We start from the raw sequence: 27,041 nt of genomic DNA on the forward strand, positions 1-27,041 counted from the left end.
TGAATGGAGCATAGTGCAGACCTAGAGATGGGCCCAAACTAGAAGTTTGGATGTGACCCCACACAGACTTTGGGGATGTCAGGATACAAATCCAGACCTGTACTTCACAGCTTGGTCCCATTGCTGTGTATTTGACCAAACCAGAACACTGAAACTAAACACCCTCAAATGTGAGGAAATGTTAAATTCATATTGCAATCCAAACCTCAGGCCTTAGGCTCATGTCTGCACAGAACCCTCTTCACACAATGTGGCACCCTGTTAGAAAACTGATGGAGAGAAGGCCCTATGCTAAGAAGAATGCTTCAATTCTTGATCCTTCCTTGTTGAATCTCTCTTCATTTTCCCCCTGGTGTCCTGCTGTGTTGATTGGTTGGGATGAATTACCGTATATACTTGTTCATAAGCCAAATATTTTTGGTAAAAAAGTGAAGCATCAAAGAGCGGGGGTCGGCTTATAAATGGGTCTACACCAGAATTTGATGATTTTAAACTCTATGGGATTATTGAATTGAATATCTAATACATTGTCATTTTGTTTACCTGGAGCACCAGGCCGCCACTTCCCGCAGCTCCCATTGGCTGAGAACAGTGAACCGCAGCCACAGGGAGCTGAGAGGCTCCATGCCTGCAGACGTTCCAGGTAAACAAAACGTCCCGACCCACCAGCTACTTACCCTGATGGGCTGGGAGCCAAAGTTTGCTGACCCATTTATTGATGTCAATACTGCAGCCTTTTAAAGTTGCAAAGGCTTTGTTTAGTGGACTAGATTGGCTTGAAAGGAATACTAAAAGACCAGTGCTGAAGATCTGCATGACATTTGACCCATGCATTTCACAAAATGCTACACCTTACAAGCCAATCAGAAAAATACAATTAACTATATACTGGTGTCAGTCTGCTACTGTGTAATTTGATCTCTTCATGCATTTCTACCAATGGATCTCGTAAGTCTTGAGCCCATATGAAAATATAACGTGCAGAGTTGATGGAATTGCTAATAAAATTTAAATAGCCTGTTATCACCACAGACATGCCAGTCTACAGGGCTGCTTTGAAATAAACAAAGAACAATACTAATTTGACAGCGATAAAGCAGGTGACATTCCTATATAAAGTCCTACAAAATCTATAACTATAATAATAATAATAATCTATTTTCTTACTAGTATTTAAAATGAACAGTGAAATCAAAAGAAAATGGTCTCCTTATCATGCAGCGTTCAAACTTAAAGTTATTGAATATGCAGAAGCAAACAATAATTGCGCTACTGCTTGTGAATTCTGTATCAATGAGAAGCAAGTAAGAGAATGGCGAAAAAATAAAACAACGCTAAAAGACATGCCAAGAAGCAAGAAAAAATGTCCAACGAGGTGCCCTTCATTTCCTGAGCTGGAGAAAGATCTCAATAATTGGGTTGTTGAATGTCGACAAAATGGGTACATTGTCACTAGAAGTGGAATTCATCTGTGTGCTCTGCAAATGTCAAAAGACGACAAATACAGGTCAGTAAAGCCATCAATGTTTGTCGCATCAGTGGGTTGGTGTACTCGCTTCATGAACCGTCATGGTCTCTGTCTTCGTCAGCGAACAAAGATAGCGCAAAAGCTGCCGAGAGATCTGGAAGAAAAAAAATCAAATCTTTCCAAAGGTTTATTATAAAATATCAAAAGAACTGTCACAAATAGGAAATATGGACGAACTACCGATGACATTCGATCTCCTGAGCTACAGTACGGTAACCGGTGTTGGTGAAAAAACAGTTTTAATTAAAACCACTGGCCATGACAAAATCCATTTTATGGTGGTTTTATTGTGTTTGGCAAATGGACCAAAGCTCCCTCCTGTTGTTATTTTTAAAAGAAAAACCTTACCTAAAAACATGAGATTTCCTGCTGGTGTCATCGTATATGCACACAAAAAGGGATGGATGGATGAAAGTGGGACCATTGAATGGCTGGAAAAAGTGTGGAATGAGAGACCAGGATCACTTTTCAAGAAACCTCTATACTCGTTTGGGACACGTTCAAGGCACACAAGATGGATGAGGTGAAAAATTGTGGCCAAAAATATAAAAACTACTTTGGCTGTAATACCTGGAGGCTTAACTTCAGTTCTATAGCTGCTTGATGTCTGCCTGAACAAACCCTTTAAAGGCAGGCTACACAAATTGTGGTCTGAATGGATGTGCTCAAGCATGGCAAAGTTGACAAAAGGTGGGAATCTTCTGAAGCCCAACTTCAATCTGGTCGCCCAGTGGGTCAAGGATGCGTGGGTGTCCATTCCCTCGGAAATGATAGAAAATTCATTTTGGAAATGCTGTATCAGCAATGCACTCGGTGGATCAGAAGATGATGCCATATTTGAAAATGACACAAAAGAGGCTGATGACTAGAAGGAATCTGAGTCTGAAGACAACACTGCCGACATCTACGATGACAATGCACATGCAGCTGTGACTGAAGCCGAGTTTAATGAACTGTTTGGTGAATCAGAGACTGATTCAGACTTTGAAGGATTTTAAGACTTTTAAAGTCTCATGTTGTTCTAAGGTACTTGTTTTAAATATCCATTTACTGATTTTAAATATTGACTGTAATTTTGAAGGTGAATACATATTTGTTCAATTATTGTTATAACAACAGGTTTTTCGTTAGATTACATTAAAATAATTCTAGCAAAACTTTTGAGTGTTTCTTGTGATGCCAACTTTTAAAATATAGCAGGGGTCGGAAAATTTTGGCTCCTGGCCCATCAGGGTAAGCTGCTGGTGGGTTGGGATGTTTTGTTTACTTGGAGCGTTTACTTGCAGGCACAGAGCCCCTCAGTGGTCGCGGTTTGCTGTTCCCAGCAACACAGCATACAATCATTAAAATCTGGACATTTAGTTTAAAAAGCTGCTTATATGAATTTATATTTGTATTTATGCATTTATATTCATTCCAAAAACAATGAGGAGTCCTTGTGGCACCTTAGAGACTAACACACTTGTTAGTCTCTAAGGTGCCACAAGGTCTCCTCATTGTTTTTGCTGATACAGACTAACACGGCTACCTCTCTGAAGCCTATTCATTCCAAAGGATCTCAAAGTACTTTAAAGCTAATTTCTGGCTGTACATGCACTGGCATACAGCGAAGACAAGAGGCCGAATTCAGATTAGCATGTTCCCTAATTGTATATAAAATCCCTTAAACCAATTTACGCTCAGTCATGTGTAAGGGATGCTAGATTGGGGTAGCCGTCACTATGAGGATCTGAAGGAAGATGTAAGAACATGTAGGTTAGAGTAAATCTCACATGATTTAACTTGCAGCTTCTTACACTTTCCTGTCCTGCTACTTTGTTTTCTTCTGGGCCTTCAGCATGTGAGTTACACCATCATTGACTCCCTTGGGTTAAGTGGGCCCAATTTAGACGGAGAGAGAGTATGAATGCAATGTTTGAAAGGAGATATTTCTAAGTGAATTTAAATAGGACTGATTCACCTCTTGGTTTTGCTGGTGCAAATCAAGAGTACATCAGTGAGTTCCACTAGTATAAAACCAGGGTAAGTGAGAGGAGAATCAGCTGGAAGAAGCTGCAAAAAACATTAAATTATACCTGTCTTACACATTGGTAGAGGGGGTGTAAGAAGGTCTAAGGGAATCTAACTTTCACCTTAGCATGTGGCCCAGTTAGTCTCAATTAAGGCCCAGCTGTGGAACCCTCGTTCATGTTGCCAAGAGCTTATAACAGTAGCTCCACTCAAGCCCATGAGACTATGCTGGTAAGTGCTCACCTATATTAGGGTTCCACAACTGAGCCCTTGGATTCATTTAGACTCATTTGATCCAAGTACGCATGCAAGCTGCATTGCAGCAGGTGTGGGAGTGAAGATGAGACTCTGCAATGGTGCATTAACAGGTCCATGCTGCCAATGAATGAGACCCAGACTACTCATAGCAGAGGGCATGGACCAGTGTAAAAGAGGCATGGTTGGAGGGAAAATCTGGCTACCAAATATACAGTTTTCCCTAGCAAATAGCTAGCTCTGCCCTGATTCTGATATCCCTCCTCCGTGATGGCACAATGTCTCACTCACTGAATTTATTTGCAACTTTGAGAGTATAAGAACTGCTGCCCACTCCAGGCTTGCTTAGGAAAGATTTGGCTCTATGTGCATAGGAATCAATTAACGCACTACTGCAATATGGAATGTGGCAGCTGTTTGTAACATACAGCTACAAAACAATTCAGGACCAGAAGAGAAGAACACAGCACACAATTGATATTAGGGAATTTAAAGTGGGCGGATTGTAATTACTCATGTAGCAATTTGTCCTGGGATAATGCCCCTATCCTTATAAAAAGTGCCATGGAATCATTAACTGCCACACCACTTAGGAGCATTATAATTTCCTGTTCATTATATTATTAAAGCACATCTATGATGTTTCTAGTATTAATATTTGCTACCTATAGTTTTTCTTTTTTGAAAATCATAGGAATAAATTATCTGATGATCTATTGAATTGGGGTGATAATAGTAGCTTTCCAAAGGGAAATCTCAAAGATCCTCTGAAATATACTTTATACTATACTTAAAGTCATATACTTTAATGTCAAAAAGGTCCCTGCAAACAGATACGTTTCATGTGTGTATTATTACATGCAAAGATTCCTGGTTTTGAAGTATTTCAAAAAACTAATTCTGCTCCGGACTTAGCTATTGATTTATAAGCCAAGTCGTGGGGTTTCATTTTGTTCATTTGCCTTCAAATGGAAGTAAGAAGACTGTTTGTATAGAAAAACTGGATGTTTCAATCCTCCTACACACTGATAAGTGATAACACAGAGAGATATACTGGATGCATGCTGGGATCAGTATGTACGGATATCACCGCTGCATACTTATGGGAGAGAGAAATTTTATACATTTCCCAACAGGTGGCAGTAAATGTCAGTACTTTCTCCACTATTAAAAGCTATCAGGCTTTGTATTTAGAAATAAAAAACCCCTCTCTTCTGAATTAGCTCTTTAAATCCATGATGCTTTATGACATTTCTAACTGCAGCTTATTCAAAACCACATATAGTCATATATTGTTTTCAGAGTTCCTGAATGTCAGTTGTAATTCTGCTAAAATATGGGAATTTTCTTATGGCTACTGATTTGATCAGGGTTGGCAACCTTTCAGAAGTGGTGTGCTGAGTCTTTATTTATTCACTCTGATTTAATACATTTTAACATTTTTAGAAGGTCTTTTTCTATAAGTCTATAATATGTAACTAAACTATTGTTGTATGTAAAGTAAATAAGGTTTTTAAAATGTTTAAGAAGCTTCATTTAAAATTAAATTAAAATGCAGAACCCCCCGGACTGGTGGCCAGGACCCAGGCAGTGTGAGTGCCACTGAAAATCAGCTCACATTCTGCCTTTGGCACGCATGCCATAGGTTGCCTACCTCTGTATTTGATAATCTGTACAACAGCAGTTTCGGAGAATCCCTCAAATTCTAATGGAATACATGTCAGTATGTTCATGAGAGTACCTATTGTCTTTACTGCATGTTTCTAAATTCTGCACAACGTTCTTATCTGTTTCAGCTAAGACTCATGGTTAATTTGTATTCACTTCCTTGCAAGTTTATTGCTTTACCTTGCTTGTAAATATCAAATTATGATTAAAGGTAAAGCAACAATACGGTAGGGGTTGTAAACTTTTACTAGGTTGGTTCATACTCACATATGACAATTACCTTTTAAAAAAAAAAGGAAAGAAAAAGCTCTACAGGAATAAGATGACAGTGATGTGTTGATCAATGCTATTTTTGTTGAGGCACTATACTTCTGAAAGTGATCTTGTTCAAAGAGACAGTACCAAGGTCCTGTGGCAGTTAAGGAGTTCATGACACTCTTTGTTAGAACAAAAATGTTAACTCCAATGCCTTGGCCAAATTCAGATACGGATAATTACAGTCTGCATACCCAAATAGTACCCACAGTTTAAATTATATCCTCCACTTCCTGTCCTAAACTGTGGTATTGTTATGCCTTATGAAGCAGTTGCTGAATGTCACCCCAACAGTAGGTTAATTAAACTGGTGAGTTACATATCAGTTTAATCTCATAAAACGTTATGGGATCATCTGAATAGAAGGAGGTCTGTACATTTAAGATACTATTATTATTGTTCATTAGTATTATGGAAATGCCTAGAGGTTCAGGTTGGGGACTACTGTGCGCTAGGCTCCATGCACACATACATTAAAGAAATAGAGATTGTAAATTGTTTGGGGCAGGGTCTATGTATATCAAGATTCCCTCAAAGCCATATAGAGAGAACATGCCAACATCTATTAATAGAAGTTGTCCCTGTTCTGAAAATCTTTTTCTAGATTAAAATATCACCAGCAATTGATACCATGATGCTTTGACATCGCAGTATAAAAGGGCTCAGGTGGGCTATGACAAATTGAATTTGTAGCATTTCTTTATTCACTACAAAACAGGCAGCAAGTCACCTTCAAATCAGCTACATTGTTTGTCATATTTAGTAAGCCCGGCACATTGACTGTATTGGTGAGTTTCTATATCATGGGGGAACAAGTTAAGGTGTAATAATAAAAAAGATCAAATGCTAGCATTGCTATTATTATTTGCCTTTTTGACTTGCAAGCTCCACTGAAGCATCTTAGTAGGCCAGTGTATGCAGCACTTCCATGATACTATAGAACTGAACAATTATATTTTACTAGTTAGGTGTTTTCTCCCATCATTTGCTATGATATTTTTCTGCTCTAATAAATGCAATACATTTTTGAAAGTTCAGCACCAAATGTTGTACACCATTCACCATGACCTGTTGTGTATGAAATGGATTCCTTATGCAGAGATATTGGCCAACTGACACAAAGACAATATTTAATTAATGTAATTGACTTTCAAAAGTGTTTATTGACATTTTTAATACTACTTGGTAGTAACAATTCATAATACGTTTGTTCTATTCAAGCTTCACATAGCAGGTAGAAAAACCCTGTGCTTTGTGAATCAATACAGCAGCCATTGCAAATCTGAGGGGATTACACCAACCACCATAGGTCAAAGATTGCTAAAACATTCCTAACAAAGAGCCTGGGATACTGGATGGCTCCAACTGACTGGTAATGAGATATAGAGCATTTTGCCTTAGGGTCAGCCATTCTAATTCACCCGATGTCAGTAGTGATTAAAAGCCACTGTTATTTGAAGTCTTCGAATAAGTCTGGTAACCTTCAGCACTCGGTGCTCTATTGAATATGCATCTCCATAACAGCAAATCAAACATAGGCAACAACTGATGCCCATGTGGGTTGTCTCAACCTAGAGGCCAACTGCTGAAGTGTAAATTGCATACATCACCCCATGACTAACTTATTTCCATAACTTGTATCCCTCATACATTGTTTTCTTGTCTTTTACATGGGGTTGGAAGGAAGGAGAAATATATATGTCATCCTGTTACTCCATCCACCTTTCCTTCTGCTTCCACTTCCCTCCCTCCAGGACCTGTGTTTTTGTAATCTTTTTTCTCATCAGTATATTAGCTAGATTGGCCAGACTGGTCACTGTGGAGCGATGCAAGCTGTTCCTTTCATATCTATTAACATAGTGCCTAGAAGCCAAAATGGGATTGTAGCCTAGTTACTTTTGCACATACTAAAAAACAGTCTTTGCCCTAAACAGACAAATCATACAGAAGGTGGGAAAAATGAAAGGCCATCATGCTCATTTTACAGATTGGAAATTGAAGAATAAGGTAGATTAAGTGATTTATCCAAAGTCACACAGGAAGTCTGTGGCTGGGCTGGGAATTGAACCCGATTACCTTAATTCCCAGTCCAGGACCTTAAAAACAAGACCATCAGTTCCTTTCAGACGACCCTTTCATACATCTCAACCTTGAGGAGGTAGATCCTCTCCTCTGGGCAGGCAGCAAAGAAGAGAGACCTAACTGAGGGAATTAAGCCATATTTCTCTTGTGTAGAACAGCTGTGGCTTCCTTTCCTTTCCTTGTTTTCCCAAGAAGAAAAAATCAGATTTAAATTACTATGGGATAATGAGGTTCTTCTCTTTTTTCTGGATCATTTTGGCTGCAGTTTAAAATGATGTCTGAAAAACCTGACAACAACATTTTATTTGCAGTGACAGATTCCATTTCTTACAACTGCAGTTTCTAACTGTGCTACAATTGATGTGCTTATTAAAAGCAGTGGAAGAAATGAAACCAACTTTAAGGTATCAAGCAATATGTGCTTGAAGACTGGATGGGAAACTTCCCTGTGACTAGAAATGTATCACTGTGAAACATACAAAGAAGGGCAGAATGGAAATGTCTACACTGGCAGATAGCCAGCTCATTGCATTCCACAAAAACTTGGTTTGGTGTTTGCTTTGTGGGTTAACAGAAAAATATTCAAGAAATGCAGTGAAAACCCACCCTAAAACCATGGCTTATTTAACAATGTAAGGTTCAACATGTCATGTTGCAACAAGTAGATTCTCTCTCATTACTTATGCTCTGTGATGTTATATCAGATCTTGTGCAGCAGAACAGAGCAGCAGGAGGCAAAGAAAAGTTACCAAATCTGTTAAATAATCATTTATGAAAGACAACCAGCCGTTCAGGAGATGTCCAATGGCTCATGGAAAAAGGTGAGTAAGAAAGAATGTAATGGTATGTGTCTGTGAAACAGGCAACAATTAATTGTTGGCTCTATGCATTAAACAGTTCTCCCTGTTTGAAGAGGGGACCCATTTTCTACGGAACCCTAGAGAAAATATTTGTAATTATGGCCAGCTCTACACCATTGCAAGAAAGGATTTGTGCTACTCTCACTGACTTTAAAGGGATCATGACTAGACCCAACATTGCTTACTGTATATAATGTAGAAATATCCCTTTGAAGAATAATGCTGGCACAGGTAGAGAGGGGAATTAAAGAGTCCAGGGTCTATGACATCTCTGTGCTGACTGGGAGCTCCCTTAGCAGGAGAATTAAAGGCATTCTCAATTCCCTTAGCAGTGGAGCAGGCCAGAGAATCTGGCCCTTAATCTAGTCACCTTTTAAAACCTTTTAATGCCACGTGGCCATAAATTATTCCATGACAAGTTATTCCATTGTCTGATTATAGCTGTTTCCAAGCTGCCAGTATTTATACTTTGCTAGATGGATGTGTGTTTGTTTTCATTAAGTGCCAAAAGGTACAGCAGACCAGAGCTTCTAGGATTATTTGAAAACAAGTCAGAAAGAAGTAATAAGGCAGCCAAGAAGGATCTTTGTGTTGTATCAGGGATTTAAGTATATAATTAGGGAAGTTAGTATAATTCTCCATTGTAAAAGCAAATACAAAGAGCTAGTCTAGTTATTTTGATGCATAAATATTTGACCTGAAATAATGTATTGAGTATCCCTACCATCCTCAAAAACAAAAACAAGCAAAGAACTGTTGATTAAACAGTCTCCAAGGTGGAAGAGAAGCACTCTGACTTACTGTTGGGATTTAACAACAACAACAACAACAACAACACCTTGCCCTTCTAGGGTAGGGTTACCAGATAGCAACTGCGAAAAAATGGGATGGGGATGGGGGGTAATAGGCGCCTATATAAGAAAAAGTCCCAAAAAATGGTACTGTCCCTTTAAAATCGGGACATCTGGTCACTCTATTCTAGGGCCTTATCTAAAGCCCATTGAAGTCAATGGCTCCTGTTCATTTCAATGGGTTTTGGATTGGGGCTCAATTGTGCATTTCATGTGAGGATCTTAGAGCATTTGATAAATCTTGTCTAAACCTCCCAACATCCCTGTGTAATAGATAAGTGTTGTGAAGAAAACTAAAGTACAGAATGTGGACACATTTTCAAAGGCACTTGCACTTACACACATGCAAATGTGCAATGTGTGAGCATACAAATGTAGCTCATTGGTTAAGTGTTTTACTCTAATGGCTGGTGCACATAGAGGATTGGAGTCTACTACAGCTTCAACCTAATGTAGTTACTTTTATAGCTTGAGTGGAAGTGGCTTGTATTTTCAGGGCTGAAGGTCCTAGGTTTAATTCTCACTGATGATCCATGGTGGGGTCATTAAACAAAAGCTGGTGTTTGTGTGTATGTACAAACTGTGGCTTGAGGGTAAAAATATCTATATGCATGTCCAAATCAAGGTTACGTGCATGCACTGGAAGTTTGTTAAAAGTCAATGTGCAGTTTAGCACACTTACTTTTGAAACTGTGCCCCTCACTGACTTGACTAAGGTTACAAAGCTGGGAATAGAACTCAGGAATCCTGGCTACCAGTCCTATATACTATTTATACCAAAAGCCTGTACTAATGCACAGTATATCAGTATCTCAGACTTGTTAACCATATTTGTGCTTTACATAGTGATTCTTTCTCTTATCTTTTCTGTTCATACACTGTAGTAACAATGGTTAAAATATAAATATATCTGAATCACGCATTACTGTGGATTAGTGCTAAAAATATATCAGAGTTGTATCTAACAGTGCAGGGGGTTTGTAGCAGGGTGCTGGTGCACAAGCACCTAATTAGCCCCTGCTCAGCCAGCCTCAATCAGGGGAAATAGATTGGGGCTGGGGAGAAGGCTGGTGCCTGGCCTCAGGAACTGGCTGCACCTGTGGGCCTGCTCAGAGGAGAGCTATAAAGGCTGGCTGGCAGCCAGTGCAAAAGGGGGGATTGGCCAGGGAAGGGGTAGTCTCCAGAGAGAAGGGAGAACCCCTGTAAAGAGGAGACCAAAGCCTTGTAAACTTTGTATATAGTGTTGCTGGTGGTGGGTACTATAATATAAATAAAGACCACGGGTGCTGCAAAAGAGAAGCCTGAAGGTGCTTTATTAAAGGAGCCCAGAGCAGCGGGAAGGCAGGCCAGGAAAGGACCCGGTTACAGGGTTGTTTAAAATAAACTCAATTAAGGCATTACAGGATTTTCTACAGTGCTTCCCATATACCTATTTTCATCACTGCAATTTACGTTTTCCAGCGTTTGTGTTATATTAACTCATCACAAGAATGACTTAGAAAGGCATGTGAGGGATGTGGTACATGTCTAACCACTATTTCAGTGGCCAGCTACATACTGCTTAATTGGGTTGTCATTGTAGACTCTCTCAGAATGCACAGCTGAACTTTCCCCCACATTTGAGCCACAAAGCTCTGTTAAGTCCGCAGAAGGCACTTTTACTTGCCCCACTGCTCTTTCTGGCTCAGAGAGGCTCCTATTGCATTCACATGGAAAAATTGCTTTCAGTGGAACAGGCTGGTCCCTGCTCCAGTGTTGGCTGTTATAATGCACAAGATATGAACACACCACAAATTCAGAGGTAAAGTGTAAGTCAGGTCTTCTTTTATTAACTTCCACACACTCAGTGAGACTCTTTTAGAAGTACTCACACACATTCTGCCACTATCCAAGGGAATCCAAGGTGGTGTAACTTACAAGATAAGGAGTTTGCAGGACTTACTTTGACTTACATCATCTTACAGCTTGCTGGAAGTTTCACCAACCTGCGCTGGCTTGGAATTGAATCTCTAGAATCCAGCCAGGAGATGGGGGTTACACTAATGGTCAAATCCACTCTTGCATCCGGTTATCAGCTGGCATACACCACGCTCTGCAAGTTTGAACCTGGTGGATGAAACTTCCAGTACCCAAAATGAATTTGACTCATGCCTACTTATCATACAAAGATCATTTAGTTCTGTGTCAGAACAACAGGCCTTTGCTTGTTCAGTCTATGATGTGGTAACTAAACACCCTACTGTTGGTGTATAAGGAACAGGACAGAGATCTCAGAGCTGACTCTCCCCAGTCATGGGAAGGACCCTACCAATAGATCAAAATTTGAGAAAGCAGAAGCACACAGTTGCTTATGGCTATGTGGAAAGGTAACATGCATCCCTGTGTACTGTTCAGCAACCTTTATGCTGCGTATAGAAATTGATGCTAAAAATGACAATATTCCCAGTTCTGCCATCACATAGCCTTCAGATAGTGATGAATACTGCCATATGAATAGAATATAATTTCAATGACATATGGGGGCTATATGAAAGTGTGAAACTAACACTAAAAATGATGTATTGAGAAAGCCAAAGCAAGCCAAGCAGAAACTTCCTTTATGAGGTTGTGAGGAGAGAGTTCACAGATGGCAAGTGGACATTTTATTTACAAAATGCCAGAAAGTAAGATAATAAAGCCCAATTAAGGGAATAACAGAGACACTACCATTTCCAAGTAATGATTGTAGAGTATTGCTTTCCCTGTATTTAAAGGGACACTGACAAGATAAAAATCCAAAACCCACTCTGTCTGCAGATGTATCAAAGGGCAGAACTGGACCCAATGTATTTAAAATGTAGCTTTCTCTGTATTAATAATAATACATTAAATTACTGAAACTCATCATTTTTTAAAATTATTTTTTTTTGTCACCACTTATGCTGGTTCTTCACTTTTTGCCCTTCATCCAGTTTGAACAATATAACCTGACAGGTCAGTTATTCTATTGTTTCTAGTCAGTTGTACTTTCTGCTCCTCACTGGGCATTAGCTCAGTACTGTTATGTCTATGATGAAATCAGAGCACTGCAGGGGGAGATTTAAATACATCTGCTTCCAATAAAATTCCAAATGAAAATAGAAAGCATTAAACATACTTCTATTCTATTCTGTTCTATTCTATTCTACATTTGGTTCTATCTAAGGTATTATATAGCATCACCAAAATAGCTGAATGTCTCACAGTCTTCTGTATTTATGTACACGACACCCCTGTGAGGTCAGGAAGTACAGATGGGGCACAAAGAGACTAAAGCCACATCTACACCATAGGTGTACAGCAGCACAGCTGTGGTGCTGCAGTGCCATAGTGTAGATGTTTCCTACAGTGATGGAAAGGTTTTTTTTCCATTGCTGTAGGTAATCCACCTCTCTGAGCAGTGGTAGCTAGGTCAATGGAAGAATTCTTCTGTCAACCTACCCACATCTACACGGGGGGTTAGTTTGGCATAACTACCGCTCTAATGAGTGTGAATTTTTCACATCCCTGAGCACTGAAGCTGTCAAGCTAACTTTTTAAGCGTAGACTAGGCCTAAGTGACTTGCCCAGGTTCGTGCGGAAAGTCTGTGTCAAAGCAGGGAACTGAACCCATGTGTGACAATTTGCCCAGGCTAGCGCCCTAACCACTGGAACATCCTTCATCTCATGGTTAATGATGCTCCCCCCACTCCCTTCTTTAACAACTAGACCTGAAGCTGATAACTACTTCCCTTTAAGGTAAGCAGCCACAAGCAGGCATGGTAGAAGAGGCTATTCCATTAGCTTCACCTTGCTTCCATCATTGCTTCTGAATTTGACCCCAAATCTTTTCAACTATAGGGTTTATTTAGGATGCCCATAGCTAGATCCTATCACCTTCTTTTGTCCGTGCATGTTTGCCTCTTCTTTTACATACATCTCTCCCATAAACTCCTTCCTCCCCCCTCGATTTTCTTCCATCAGCCACAGCAGTAGCTGTGATTTAGATCAGGTTAAAATGATTGTTGATCATTGAAGTGAATTTGGTGCTCATGAATGGTACTGAATGGATGGCCCTGGAGAATAGATTTCACTCTGTATTTATCCGCAGAAAGGGAGCAGCTATGCCAATGTCTGAAGCTGATTCAGCTGTGTGCCTGCTTCAAGGGAGATTTTTAAAGGCACACTTGGAAGTTGGATGCCTAATTTTAAGCATGCCTTTGAGAACCCCCACCTCCCTGTTTTGTAGGAGTATGAGGGAATTCAGTCTCTATAGCCTATTCGGCCCTGTGTCTCTCTGCTGAGACTGCCAATGTGGGTATTGATTAGAGTAGTGTTTTGTGATTATTTGGGTATCTGTTCATTATCTTCAGCTCACACAAAAATATGACATGGACCTTTTTACAACAGCACGTTAACATATATTAAATTCATGGCCCAATGACATACACTTCAGCATTTCTGATTCTATACAGTAGAGGGCAGTGAAATACAAACACTGACTCTCTCTCTCTCTCATTGGTCTATATTACAATATGAACATGAAACTCACAGGTATCCACAAATGAGTGCAACTAGAAGATACATGTAAAATACAATCCTTCACTTCACCCCATTCAAACTGGTGACGTTTGAACTGCCTTACTGTTTAAGGGCTAAATTTTCTACCAGGATAAATTGTTCCAGCTCCATTAACTTCAATGGACCTCTGCTGATTTGTTAAAAAAAGTACAATACAGTATTAAATGAGTTGCAGAATGTATATTTTGAGGCAACCCCAACTGAAACTGTCTGTACATACACACACACACACAGACACACACTTTGACAAGTATGCCGCGTTCATGCCCAAATACATTTTTATGAATAGGGCTCTTACCATGGCAACCTAACATTGTCAAGTTGATTATTCAAGAGTGAATTATTAATGGTTTTCAGCAAAAGAAAATTCAGTACTACATTCATTATAGCTGTGGACTGCGATGTTGAGTGCCTCGTTGTGAAAATGCTAGGAGACTTTTATAGCAGAAAATGTCACTGTGCTATGTAGGCCATAAGTCTCTTTCTTTTATTTATTTATTTTATCCACAAACTATATGATCTATTTTTCAGAGCCTTTAAGCAGCCACAGCAGTTTAATCCATTGTACCATCTAATGAACACAAAGAGTGGGCTATGATTTAAAGATAATTTCTTTTGTATTTTTCCCTCAAGTTTCAAAAATCAAATAACCAATTTCATTAAAAAAATCAGAGTATTTTTTATCTTGAAAGTACTTTTTGCCCTTTAATAAAGTAATATTTTAAATTATAATCTATGCAGTAATTTTAGAAATCATGATTCAAGAAATAATGTTGCTGGCATTTCCTGGCTTTTTACACAGCTTTTCTTGGCAGAGATGGGATGGTTGTAGAGATGGGCCTGAAAGCCTCTGAGTTTGGATCTGGGTGTAGACTAAAACTTTCCAGATGTTCACTGATGCTCAGATCCAGGGGTTTGTTCCAGGCCAGTATAAAGGTAGGGATAAACTGTGATGTTTGGATTATCTAAGTGAGGGTAAATAGAGTGTTCAGGTCCAAAGTTTTAGCTTGAAGTATTTATTAGTTAAATAATACATTTCTCATCATTATTCTCCTCAGAAAGAGTCTCCTAACATTTTGTTTTGCAAAATTTCCCAAAACTCTTAAGAGGCATAAACCTGAATTTTTTTCTGTGGATTGATGCACATCTCAAAATGGAATCAAAGGGAACCAGAGGGATAGTTATGAGGACAGGCCTTATCCTTACCTCTAAAATCATGTACGTTTGTTCTGTTATCGTAGACACATTATCCTGTTGTGGAAAGTCCAGAACTATTCCTACAAGACCTAAAAACTGGATATCAGAATGTTCAGCTTTTCAAAAGATGTGAGTGACTGAACACCGTAGGCTTCCGTGTAACAACTTTAAAACATTATGAAGCCTGATCTTTCTTCACTGAGTTCTCAGAGGTGTGGACAATAGGTTTCTCTGATTAGCCAATTTGTCTTTGCACTGAGTCTTTTCTTATCTGCACTGAAGCGTTTTGTTGATGGCTCCTGTCACAGTAACATTTTCAAATTATTGGAGAAAATGTTGAACATTTGTTCTTAAAGAGGAACATAGAGTTAATTTAAGTTTGACTTAAGGAATTTATAGATAACATATGCTGCTTGCCTCAGTCTGTGAGTGTATCATATTTGTGCCTTAGGTAACTGAAGGCCTTTAATTAATACATTAGGGACCAAATTCAACCTTGGCATAAGTGGATGCAAATCCCAAAGAAGTCAACTGTAATTATGCTCAAGTATAAAAGGGCAAAATTTGGCCCTAAGGGTGACTATTGCTGTGAAGAAGTGGATGATTTAATGAATGTCAATAGTTTTACTGATTATCTGACTGGAACTAATGCAGCCCCCAAAATGTTCTCATGTTAAATTTGGGATGGGTTCTTCAGGGTCTTTCATTATTTGCATTCTTCAAGGTCCTGGTTAGGATCATGAAGGGGACCTTTCTAGGACAGAACATTATTTCCCTTCAAGAACTGGTAATTCAGTATGGTACAGGGCTCAGCTAGTTCTGTCTTCATCCTTTGTGGATTTAGGTTTAGAGCTACTTATGTTTTGGGGCCAAATTCAGACTTGGTGTGGGCAGGTGCAACTTGACTGAAGTCTAGGGGAGCTGAGCATGACTACACTAGACCAATTCCGTTGGCTGGTGATATCTTGATTCTACTTCTGTTACATGGTGCCCATAGAGAGAGTCCTTCCACTCCTACCTTTCCATACAGTGATGGTGCATATGCTCAAGCTTCATTATATGTTGACAAGGAGTTTTATAACCTTGAGGATGTAGATTTTCCCCACAGCTCTCCTCTAGCTCTCTTTACACTCCAGATGGGCATTACTATACAGGAACAAGATCAAAGACAGGTTAGATGTACTTGGATGGAAAAAGAGTGCTAGGGGTCTAGGGCAGGTGCTGCTTCCTCATCAGCCAAACAGACATGAACCATATCTGCTCAGTTGCCCATCACAGGACTTTGATGAGCACACTGAAAAAATGAAACAGGGGAAGTAGAGAGGTAACAGTCATTGCTTTGCAGAGGCACCCACCTGGTGCATTGCTCACCAAAAAGACAATAAACTGAAGAGCAGGTGGCCTTGCTGACAGTCATTCAAGTCAGCTCATGCTTCACTGCACCCTGACAGAAAGGAATGTGCATTCCCGTTACTGAGAAAACTATAGGAATTCAATAATTGAAAAAAACAGGGAGCAGACTAACCCCAGCAACTGATCTAGAATATACATCACAACAGCTGGCTACTTGGAGAGACTGAAAGGTAGAGTGAGAGTTTTGCACACACAAGTATGGGGAAGTTTTCTATATTAGTCCACCAAAATAAGAGAGCAAAGCAGGGTTGTTGCTTATCTTTATAAGGGGGAGAAAACTCAATAAGTTTGTGTGAAGTTTTAAGTATCTGAGAATCATGTAGTGTGTTAGTGCTTAGCACAGGATTTTCCTCTAATATTTGAGCAGCATGCTGAGATGTAGAACTCCAGAGTTAAACATGCATTTGCAATTCCAAGGAGAAGGAATTCATTAGCTTTATCCAAGGAGATATAATTAGGAATAGTGAGATAGAATGAAACAAAGTAGAAATTAGATTGAGTATCCAGAAAAAATTCCTAATGAATGAATGTATTTATTTATTAATGATGAGATTAATTAGGCTGTGACATAGTTTCCCAAGGGAAATAGTAGAAGATCCATTACTTCATCCTTTAACTGTGGATTGGTCAAATCACTCAACTATACTACAGGGAACAATCCTAGATTGTCATGTGTGATGGCCTAACTGGCCTAATACAGGGGTAGGCAACCTATGGCACGGGTGCCGAAAGCGGCACGCGAGCTGATTTTCAGTGCACTTACACTACCCGGGTCCTGGCCACCAGTCCAGGGGGCTCTGCATTTTAATTTTATTTTAAATGAAGCTTCTTAAGCATTTTAAAAACCTTATTTACTTTACATACAACAATAGTTTAGTTATATATTACAGACTTATAGAAAGAGACCTTCTAAAAACGTTAACATGTATTACTGGCACGTGAAACCTTAAATTAGATGAATAAATGAAGATTCGGCACAGCACTTCTGAAAGGTTGCCAACCTCTGGCCTAATATCTCTTATTTCATTGGTGGGCGGGGAGGGAGATTTTCAAGGGCACAATGGAAAGTAGGCGCCTACCTCCTCTCATCAATTCTCGGGGAGAGATGGGTAGTCTAACTGGCTTTAAAATCTCCCCCTGGAATGTTTTTGGGATACAGTCAGTGGACACAGCACAACTGATGGAGAAGGATCACCTAACCACCTGCATAGTCTATGCTCATCACTGTGATGTCTGATCACTTTTGAAAGGCCAACTTTGTTCTAGGAGGGAAAGTATGTCTCTTAGCGCTATGTGCATGAAAAAGGCTCAGATTGCCAGTCTGAGGTAAGCGCGTCCTAATGGCTAGGACCATGGGAGATCCTGAACCATATGTCAATGGATACTTAACAACGGGGATAAAGGAGACTCAACATGTGAGCAGTGTGTGCAATTTATCAAACCCGCACTCAGGCTGCCATTCGGGGATGTTGGAACTGCTCAGTAAAGGCAGAAGTAATCATGATTCAGAAATAACAGACAACTCCCTCTTCCTCAACACTGTAAAAGGAAACATTACCAATCAAATAGCAAGAAATGCAATAAAATACTCAGGAAATGCCTTTGGGATTTTAGCGCATGGAATTTTTTCTCAGCTCGTCTATCATTATTACCATGCAAAGCCCCCGGGGCCTGATGTAATGGATCTAAAGGATGGCTGGCTGGCTAATGCTCCAGAAATCCTTCTAACACAACAATATGTAGGTGAATGGGAATGGGCCAGGTTTCTCAGCTGATGTGATTAGGACAATTTTTTTGCACACATTCTTTGCTTCACATGAATGAGATAAATAGTGAATTACTGCAAGCGCCAGGGGCTTTCTTTCTACCAAAAACAATTCCTCTTCTTGCTGGTATTTTCCCCTCATCCCTAGGACTATCGTATCTTTTCCTCTTTTCCAGTTAGGAGGCAGCCAAGTCATTTGTTATTCCAACAACCGTATCCATGGTGCTCTTTGCACAGACTGGCAGGAGTTAAACGCTACCATAATCAGCCAGCTGACTTCCCCTTCAGAGATGGTATGAATTGCTGCCAGGAATCTAAGACCTGAAATTCATGCCCAAAATAGGACAAAACACTACCATTACAGTCTCATTTATGAGATCTAGTGGAGTATCACTGAGATATTTGCATGTATTTACAAGGCACTCAGCTGCCCAGTAATTCAACAAACATCCCATGCTTAGCAGTAGATTGGTGTGTCATTTTAGGAAAAATTGTACAGTGTGCAGTCTTTTCTTGTAGGTATTTGTATCTCTGTCTCCGAAATGGAGAGGAAAATGCTGGGATTATGTAGCATAGAAGAGAAGAGTTCTAGCCCAATTTTGCAAAACTTGCTCTCTGTCAGCTGACCAGGATGAGAGCAGTGTAGCCTAGTGGCCAGAGTGGGTAGCTGGAGCCAAAACTTGAAGGCGGAAACTGAGAACCGGAGCCCAGGGTCAAGCTGGATCTGTAGTCAGGAGCCAGAGGTGAGAGTCAAACTAGAGGTCAGTAACTGGAGTGGGCAGGGTAGCAGGCAAGGAGGAGTTTAAGGCAAGGGCAGGACAGATGCAAGGCAGGAGCAGAAGGAACAAGGTAATGCAGGAACATGCACAGTGGTGGGTAAGAGCATTGAGAAACCAGCAAGCTGCTTCTCCTGCTGCATCCAATCAGGTGGTGGAGCCAGTCTGCCAGCCTGCTGCAGGACAGCTGTACTGATGAGGCTTCCTGGAGACTAGCTCTGCTGCAGGCCCCAATTCCTGAGACTCTCACAAGCAGTCCCATTGAAGCCAATAGGGCTACATGCATAAATAAGAGTTACAGAATTGAGCCCTTTATAGATATTTAACATTGTAGGGCCAGGTTCTCTGCTTCACTGAGTTGATGCCTGGTGAAGCAGGGAGGGGCCTGTGAGGGACTGTCAGCTCCTTGGCTGAGTCTCTGCCAACCCTGGCTCCAGGGCAGGTTAGAGTAGCCTCTCTCATACATTATAACACAATAAAATATCAAGGGCTGCCCATAAATCTGCCACCCACAAGTCCATCTCCTCTTCACGAACTGAGAAAAGAGACCTTTGGTAGTTATAGAGGCTAAAATAAAGGTAACAAAATCTCATGCCTAATGCAAGAAAACTAGAGACAGGTGTGAGTCCTGCCTCCTTAAAATACAGTGAGCAATTACAGGCAGAACGGTGTGAATTTGTTTCTCCCTAGTGATTCTAAAAATACCCCAAGAAAGAGAGAAACAAACTACGAAAAACACAGGTGTGTGGAGCCCACCCTCCCCCAGACACTATTAAGATTACACTAGAATCTTAAACAGGGAAGTGTCACAACCATTCTAGCTGCCTTTCTGTAGCTCATTTACAACAGGTCTTCTCTTCAGTCGGGTGGATATAAAGGAGGATTAATTGAAAAGCCATTTGGTATCTTCTTGCAGCTCACTAAAAATAAACTGTCATGCTTTTATCCAGAAAGAGGTACAAGGACTACAAAAGAAGGGTAGTGCTTAAGACAACATGGGCTCACATTCAAAGAAAGAACACACTTGATTCGTTTTGAAATGAGTGAAATCTTAATGTGGATACAATGTGGTTTTGTTTAATAGCTTTGTATGTGGGCAAATCTTGGTACCCATCAGAACCGGCACTTTGCATAAGCAGACTAAACAATTGCTTAAGGCCCTGAGCTGCTCAAGGCCCCCCCGCCCCAGCCATTCACTTTTTATTAGGTATTGTGTTTGTGTGTGTGGGCAGGGGGAATATTCTTGTTTAGGACCCCCAATGTGCTAGCTCCCCCTCTGGTACTCATGATATTCAAGTGACATATTTTACAAACGCTAAAGGCTCCTTCCAAAAGGCTACTTCCAAAATTGTTGCTCCGTCATTAAACAATCCAACCAACCAACAAGTTAGCATACATTAGAACTGTTCAATTAAAAAGGCAACAAGACATTGAAATCTATCGGGTGCTACTATAGCTTTCTTTGAATCAGGTTTCAAACAGGAACTATTTTTGAGTCATTCTATGGCCTGTGTTATACAGGAGATCAGACTAGATGACCTCCTGACCTCCAAATCTATGAATCTGTAAATTTGACAAATCCTTACATTTATTTGTGGTTTAGGGGACCCCTTAATGAATGAAAGAGATGGATAGGAGATGGAATGATTCTGTTGGTTGAGTCTGAAAAGTAAACAATCGGACGACTCCTCAAGTCAGCACAAATGGGGAAAACACACACACTGCCTTAAAACAAGCCTCAAATGGCTGTTGCGAAGGATGATAATTAGCAAGACTGAAGGCAATCAAGTAATCAAGGCCCTTACTGTTTGTTTTTAGTAAAGTTTATTACAGATTTAATGTATCAGCAAGGTATCTTTTCACACATGCCAACCACAGTTTGTTGAGCTGTTTGTGGATCAGTAAAATTTGCAAAAGTACCTGAGAGATTAGGCTCCTAAATCACTTAGGCATTTTTGAACATTTTACCTGAGATTCTATCATCAGATCTTTCAAGGACTATCATCAGATGACCCATTTCTCTTCCCATTAGATCTAAGAAAATCAGAAATGCTATTATCATGTACAACAAGGATCCTGGAAAATGATAACTGACATTAATACTTTACCATTTGTTTTCCCTAGACTGTGCCCTTTTAGGATGTGGTGGACAGATGGGTTACTTTACTAGAATGTCATCTTAGTGCTTGGTGAAGTGGGGACTTGAATTGATTAAACTCTGCTATTATTCTGAGTGGCAGATTTTGCCTTACTACTGCTCCTCCTGCAGCATTCTAGCAGCTTCAGCTTTACCTCTGGAGAAGAAGCAACTGTAGGGTATATTTTGAGAATAGTTAATATTCAAGCTGCAGTTTGGAATAAGCAGAAACAAGGGTTATGGATGAAAAGCTGGCTCAGTTTGCTTTCTGCACAATGTTCTATGCTTTCAAAAATGTACTGGGCTTTCCTTTCATTGGTCAGAAAACAAAGTTATTAGCTTTACAAGATGGAAGCAACTGCACTGTTCAGTGAGTTACAAAGTACAGTTACACATACACCACATGATACATATATTTAGAATGAAAACAGTGATTCAAACTATTTTAAGTACAATGAGGTTTGTACTTTGCTTCTCAGTATTGTATTTATTGAGTTGGCACCATATTTTATAGTTTCTGTGTACAACATTTGCTGCATTTTGAGAAGAGCCTGCCACATGATATGTAACTGTTTAAATATAAAAGGCCAGATCCTGATACACTTAGATTAGAGTAACACCTGGTGCTACTCAGTGTGAGTAAGAGTATCAGAATCTAGCACCAGAATAAGCTCTTTGCAAAATGAGGTGGAATATTTATGTTTCTCTAACAAAATATGTTGTAGTAGTTCTTTGAATTGCAAAAATGATTTAATATTCTAGGAGATATTAGCTTCCTCTCTGTTTTCTCTTTCTGAAGAGGTCACTTGGGAGGTGTAATTAGAACAAAGAAGAGTTTAGTGCATGATCTGTGTTAAAACTCCCTGCTTTTCAAACACATTTATCATGGAATTTGGTATTAATAATCCAAAGGTTTGAGTCATCCAGAACATTGGTAAGAGAAATATTTAGAAAATTATTCATCCATGGGAAACTAAATTAAGTGAGCAGACACCAAAATGTTTGTCTGTCAGTCAAAATCTAGTTTTTTACTATTGTAACTATTGAATTTAATACAGTAACAGTGTAAAAGAGGAATGGGTCCAGTGGCGAATCAGGTCCAAAAAGTGCTACAGAACCATGCCCTGATTCTAATTTAAGCCTCTATATACCTGGAGTAACTGCACTGAAATCAATAGGCCAAATTCTCTTCTCAGTTACAGCCATGCAACTTTCATTGACTTCAATGGGAACAGCACTATGTACATGTAAGAAGAATTTGACTTAGAATTACACAACTGTAAAACTGGTATAAGAGAGATCAGTGTGTGTGTGTATGTGTGTGTGTAATACATAAATTTCCTCTTGTAGCCCACTCTTCTAAATGTATGTAAAATTATGGCCTGGATTCTGATCAGTTATGTGGGTGGAAAATCAAATGTAACTCCAAGGTCTCCCATTTACTAACTGTATAACTGAGTTCACTGGAGTTACTGCTGCTTTCCATTGGGGTAACTGAGATCAGAATCTGGCCCTCGGCCTTTTCTACCCTAGATAGAGCACAGCTTTAAATATGGTAGGGACATGTGGAGAATGAGGGTCTAAGTGCATTTATTTTTGATTCACAAACATGATACAGAGATGTCAAAAGCAATGAAATAAAAATCAGATGCAGAATGACACATGATGGAGTACAACTGTGCTTACAATACATCAGAAAGGCTCTGCAGTGTGTCAGAGTCGTACTATTTTCTATACTATTTTTTAATCCTGTTTTCACTCTCAAGACACATGGACTAAAGTGACTTGGCTGTTATTTGCCAAGTCTGTAACTGTGCTTGTAATGAGGAGCATGAAACATAGATTATTTCACTGGCTCCCATAGAGACATCTGCAGGGCGGGGGAATGTAAAATGCACTGGGAGTTGAGACTATAAAATTGGAATCATAAGAGGATACTCTGCAACTGTCCTAAATATGGTTATGTATTTTTTATCAATAGCACACTACTGCTGTTGTCTTGAATAATAACCAAGGTAGAAAGGAACAGAAATGTAAAGTTCGCATAAGGACGTATTTGCCCTCATTTTAAATTAGTCCAGGGAAAGTTCTGGGGTTGTCTGAGGATTACCTGAAGAGGCACCCTAGCCTGCCAAGACAAGTCCCTGTTACAAGATAAGAGAGGTTGCTGTGGACTCCCTGAGGCCTTCTTCTAGATTTCTATTTTGCCACAGTTATTTGTGTGATTCCCAGACTCCAGAGACTTTCTAAGAATAGAAAATGACAGATAGCGTGTAAACTTACCAATGAGAGGTGCATGGCAGGTATGTGGCTAGTAAGACAGTTTGAGTAATTGTGTTTATGATTCTTCTCTGGAGTTGTTTATTAGAGTATGCGCCAGTGGTTTCTCATGCCAGTAGATGAATTTCCTTTTTCTTTTTTTAAAATGTAAAATCTTTTTTTTTTTGCAGTGCTAATGATAAAATGTTGATAGTAAGGCAGTACTTTGTACTTCTGTTATGACGTTCAAACTAGTTTCTAAAGATGCTCTAGTTAAACATCATAGCACACCTCTGTAGAAGGTAATATTAATATTATTTTACAGCAGGGTAAACTGAGGCTACACTATGCTACTTTAGTCCAGCGGCAGAACTAAGAACAGAACTAAGGAGTCCTGACTCCAAGTCCTTGTTATAAGTGCTAAGGGGCAAATTCATGACTAGCAGAAGCAAACTTAATCCCACTGAAGTCAGTGGAACTAGCCAGCTTACTCCAGTGTAAATTTGGCCTTAGAAATACATATGAAATCATCTTATTAATTATCCTTCTAGTCTCCACCCTGGCCCAACTTCATGATTAAGTAAAAATAAACACACACACACACGTGAGAGAACCTCTATATAATCGTCGTTATTCAATTATTTCCATTGCTCAAACTGAATATCTGGTCATTCCTTTCAGACTTTGAGCTGTGGATTCTTTTCTAGCAAACCTTTCAAATGGTTGCCAGATGTTACACCAGTCTTTTGGTTAGATCCAAACATCTTTTCTATTAAGTCTGCTACCCAACTCCTCTCTGATGTCCTTTCTGCCTTAGCATTATCAGTTTTCCTAGCTAGACCGAAAGGTCCAAAATCTGGGCCTACTGGTAAAACTCCCATTGTCTTCAGAAAGACCAGGATGTGACCCTCAATGACCTATTTATGTTTTCAATAATTCAGAACAAAGATCACAAATGGAAAGACATTAGTAAAATAATCAGTGTGCGCATAAGTTTAAGAACATAAGGAATTGCCACCGTATAACAGATCAGTTATTCCCTAAAATTATTAATAGAGCTGGTCAGAAAATGTTTGCTTGTTTTTTGTGAAAAAAGTTTTTAAATGAAAAATTTTAAATTTCCTCTAAAAAATTTTCACAGAAACTTTCTGGCCTTCCAGTGAAAAATAAAAACAAATTGATTTATGGTTTTTAATCCAAAAATTGGAAAATTTAGAAAGGAACAAAAATCTCCAGCAAAAATGTATGGTTTGAAAAAGGCCATTTTAGTGAATAAAATTTCAAATGAAATTTTGGACTAGTTCTGTCTAATAATGTGCTTTTTATTGTACTCAGTGCCTGATGATCCAACTTAAACCTCAGTAATGCACCTTGCCCTGAAATTTACCATAGTGGGGTTTCTTCTTGGGCCTTGTTGATAATAAGTATATGCCCTGAAGTATGAACACTGATTGCTCATATAATATTAGGTGTTGCTCTTTTATTTTTAATCAGTGTCTAGTCTTTTGTTTGAAGCTCACTAAGCTATATATTCTAATTAAGTCTGATGACAGTCAGTTGAGAAGGATAATTATGCATGTGTTTGTGTTTGATAGAGGAGAAACAGTATCATATGGTGCATTTTTTATTCACCAGATTGTACATCCATTTCCAGTGTCCCCAAAGGAATTTTCATAGCTAATTATTTCCATGCTGCAGTAAAATGAATTTGGGGATGGGAGTACTCTTTGATGCCTTTGCAAAAACTAATATCTGAAAAAGTTTAACCCCCCCTCTCCTCCCGCTGGACACAGTTTCCTTGCAGAGTGAATGTATTGTCACTTGAGCCCTTTAAAACTGCACTAGAGAAAATTGGGGAGAGTGTACAGTAGGAAAAGCCTTGAGAAAGGCTGAAGTGGGGTAGGAAGGAATAGAGTAGGTAGAGATCCTTGTGTAGAACTGAACCATTCCTTGTAGACACTGGCTTGTATTGGGGGTGGTGTGGAACAACCCCAAACCAGGGGAGTTCTGGGATAGACTCTGCCTTGGAATCCCTCCTGGAGCTCCTTAGCACCCAGAGGGAGTATTCCTTTCAGGGAAGGCATTGTGGTTCCCCCTGAGTGTACCATCACAGTATGGAAAGGATGGAGAAACCATGGCTCCCCAACTTGCCTGCCCTCAAGAGAGAGATGCATATGGACTGCCTATGGTTACCAGCCTTTGTGAAGGGTAAAAATGATGATGAAGAAGTTCTTTGTTCCCTCTTTCCCTTGTTTCCCTCCCCAATCCCCAGGATCAGCTGGGAACAATCTGACCTATAAGCAGTCTTGTCTGCCTTTAGTTTCTGTGGTTCGTTTCTCTCCTGGAGGGAGGTGGGGCATGCATTATCAATGTGTTTGCATCTGTTTTCTGTGTACATGTCCAGAATGAGTTATAAAAAGAAATATTATTTCACCAGCTGTGCTGTTCTTCTTGAGCAGCTGGACGTGGTTTGTGCGTAAGCCAGCAAAACAGTGACAAAAAGGGAATGTGCCATAGTGGTATATTTACATCCTATAGCACGCAAAGGGGAAGCTCCTCTCCTCCCCTCCCTTTAGATTAATTCCTTCAGTGACTTTCAGCTTGTGTTTTGCCCATCGCCCTCTTAAGCAGGACTGCAGACCTGGTCCAAAGCCCACTGAAATCATGGACTTTAATGAAATTGGATCAGACCCCAAGGGAGGAAGAACAGTGCAGCTGTGGAAGTGAGGAGATTTGGGTGCTGTTCCTGACTTGCTTCACCATGGACAAGTCATGTAGCACAGACCTGAGGTATAAGTTCTGTGGGAATGTGCTTCAGGGAGACACAGCCCTTGTGCTATTACTTAGCAGGGTGCAGTGTTCACTGCCATCTAGGGCTGGGCAGCTCTGTGCGCCAGTACAGAAGGGTGAAAGGTCATCTAGTTGTCTTTCCCCATTTCTTTGAAGAACTTACAGTCCATGAAGCACTAGCCTGATGTAGCCTCTTGTCCCTAAGGGTTGGCAGGGTCCTATATAGAAGTCTCAGAAAAGATGTCAACCACTGAGTAGACCATGGACTCAAGGAGTAGTCCCTATAAGGCACAGATGAAGCACTGCACAGGGCTGGTCCCTGGTATAACTTGGATCTGTCTGAAGTTCTAAATTATGCTGACTCTCAATGAGCTCCAAGGGAAACTCAGCTACCCCCACTTCCCCTGGCCCTGGACCCTGGGCTGACTTCAGAAAGGGTCACCCAAGGATTCAGATATGCAGGGTAGATTCTCTGAGAGCTGGTTAAGTCAGCTTTAAGGCAACTTTGTGCAGGTGAAGTGGCAGAAAGCTGCCCCAACGTCTTCATAGTTCTAATT

General features: G+C 39.9%; 1 protein-coding gene across 2 annotated transcripts in view; it reads left to right on the forward strand.

Annotated features, from left to right (window-relative positions):
- Nucleotides 1-27,041, forward strand: part of SLC1A2 (solute carrier family 1 member 2) — a 114,112-nt gene that overhangs the window by 9,417 nt on the left and 77,654 nt on the right. Inside the window, exon 1 of one of the 2 annotated variants that reach the window (XM_039536665.1) lies at nucleotides 8,664-8,679. The exons of the other annotated variant lie outside the window; for it this stretch is intronic. The gene's annotated coding sequence lies outside the window, so the exon portion shown is untranslated. Of the gene's footprint in view, nucleotides 1-8,663; nucleotides 8,680-27,041 lie in introns of those variants that run through there. 2 annotated transcript variants of the gene reach the window in all.

This window comes from Mauremys reevesii, linkage group 4, assembly GCF_016161935.1.
Source record: "Mauremys reevesii isolate NIE-2019 linkage group 4, ASM1616193v1, whole genome shotgun sequence".
NCBI classification, from domain to species: domain Eukaryota; kingdom Metazoa; phylum Chordata; order Testudines; family Geoemydidae; genus Mauremys; species Mauremys reevesii.